We start from the raw sequence: 2,284 nt of genomic DNA, 5'->3' as shown, positions 1-2,284 counted from the left end.
GAGGGAAAGAGAGCTTGGGGGAGCGGGAGATCCCAGCTGGATCAACAACAGAGAGGGAGAACAAGGAATAGGAGACCATGGTAAATGAAGACCACATGAGAATAGGAAGAAGCAAAGTGCTAGAGAGGCCCACAGAAATCCACAAAGATACCCACACAACAGACTGCTGGCAATGGTCGAGAGACAGCCCGAACTGACCTACTCTGGTGATGGGATGGCCAAACACCCTAATTGTTGTGCTAGAAACCTCATCCAACTACTGAGGGATCTGGATGCAGAGATCCATGACTAGGCCCCGGGTGGATCTCTGGGAGTCCAATTAGCGAGAATGAGGAGGGTTTATATGAGCGAGAATTGTTGAGACCAAGGTTGGATAAAGCACAGGGACAAATAGCCAAATGAATGGAAACACATGAACTATGAACCAATGGCTGAGGGGTCCCCACTGGATCAGGCCCTCTGAATGGGTGAGACAGTTGATTGGCTTGATCTGTTTGGGAGGCATCCAGGCAGTGGGACCAGATCTTGTGCTCATTGCATGAGTTGGCTGTTTGAAACCTGGGGCCTATGCAGGATTGTTTGGCTCGGCCTGGGAGGAGGGGACTAGACCTACCTGGACTGAGTCTACCAGGTTGACCTCAGTCTGTGGGGAAGGCTTTGCCCTGGAGGAGATGGGAATGGGGGGGGGTTGGGGGGAAGGTGAGGGGGACGGGAGGGGGGAGAACAAGGGAATCCGTGGCTGATATGTAGAACTGAATTGTATTGCAAAATAAATTTAAAAAAAAATCTGGAGTTAAATAAAAATGGAGAATTCCATTTTTATGATGTATCTATGACATTCACATTCATAAGAGCAGAGAATTCATTTCTGGTTTTCAGGAGCTTAGGAGGTAACCATTGAAGAACTAGTTTTCAATGGCTATGAGACTTCTGTTATGCTAGATCAAGGAGTTCTGATGCCACGCTGTACACCATACCACCCTCCTATACCTCTCTATATTTTCTGGCTGAAAAATCTGAACTGCTTTGTTCCACCAATTCATGGTATACCAGTACATACAGAATCATGAACTTGCCTAAACTGTGAATCAGAATAATAAGAAATTTAGCAGGATCCCCTTTACAGACATGCAGGTGTATGTATTGTATCCAGGTGAAGGAAAGTGAAGTATCATCTCAAGGGTGTGAGGTGACTGTTCTTGTTCAACTAATGTAGAATAAGTCTTTGCTTAAGGAAATACACAAATGAGCCTGAGATGTTTCAGGAGCATGACTTATCGTTGTAATTAAACAAGCACAGAATTGTTTCCTTACCCAATCACCAAGATTGAACAGATTATTTTCTTCAAACACTGGCCAATCAGAGCAGCTTACTTGGTGATTTCCAGGTCATTGGGAGACCATGTCTCCAATACTGGGGTGGTTAGTGCCTGAGAAGCAGCACCAGTAATTGTCCTCTTGTTTTCACATGCATTTACATACATGTGGAGACACACCCATTTACACACATATTGTCACAAACACATGAGCATACACACACACACACACATACACAGAGGCACACACAGAAATAAAACCTTAAAGATGCAATTAATTCTGTAGCCCTTTCCTATTCCATTACTCCACCCAATTTTTCCAATTTCCATCAAAACCCTGAAATGGAATATTTATGATTTATCTCTATGGTTACTGAATTGGTTTTCACCATTAACTAAGTAGAAAACTGACTGATGTGATTTAAAATTTTACAGAATACATCATGATTTACATACCATATATAAAAAAATTGAACAGAAAACTCAAGTTACATATTTATGGGAATTTAATAGCAGTTAAGATGTAAAAACTAGGTTATGTTTAGTAGCATGAGTGAACATAAGTGCTACAAACTCAGTAAGTGTGCTTGCTTTGGCAGAATATGTACTAAAATTGGAACAACACAGAGACAATTAGCATGGCCCCTGTGAAAGGATGATGCACAAATTCATGAAGCGTTCAATATTGTTAAATACAAAATAATCAACCTAGAACTGATATACATGAATCAAATTTAATAACTCATACAGCTGTGTGGAACATGTTATATAAATACACAGTTTATCATAACCATGAAAGGATATGATTTAGCTTGTTTCTAGTTTTTATCCATTTCAAGTGTGTATACAGTGAATGTTTTTATACTTGTTTCTTTACACTCAGAAAAATGATTCCTCGCAAAGAGCTCCTTCAGCATTATGCACTTATATGCTTTCACCCAAGATGGATACACATCCCAATATTTTAT

General features: G+C 40.7%; 1 non-coding gene across 1 annotated transcript; it reads left to right on the top strand.

The window, feature by feature from the left end:
• The first annotated feature begins 1,899 nt into the window (after nt 1-1,899).
• Nucleotides 1,900-2,006, top strand: LOC128100274 (U6 spliceosomal RNA). Its single transcript, XR_008214775.1, has one exon. It is a non-coding gene; the product is annotated as a U6 spliceosomal RNA (small nuclear RNA).
• The last annotated feature ends 278 nt before the right edge of the window (nt 2,007-2,284 follow it).

The sequence above is a fragment of the Peromyscus californicus genome, unplaced genomic scaffold (assembly GCF_007827085.1).
Source record: "Peromyscus californicus insignis strain IS unplaced genomic scaffold, ASM782708v3 Scaffold_6__1_contigs__length_162567912, whole genome shotgun sequence".
NCBI lineage: Eukaryota > Metazoa > Chordata > Mammalia > Rodentia > Cricetidae > Peromyscus > Peromyscus californicus.
This window is presented reverse-complemented; position numbering and strand designations above follow the sequence as displayed.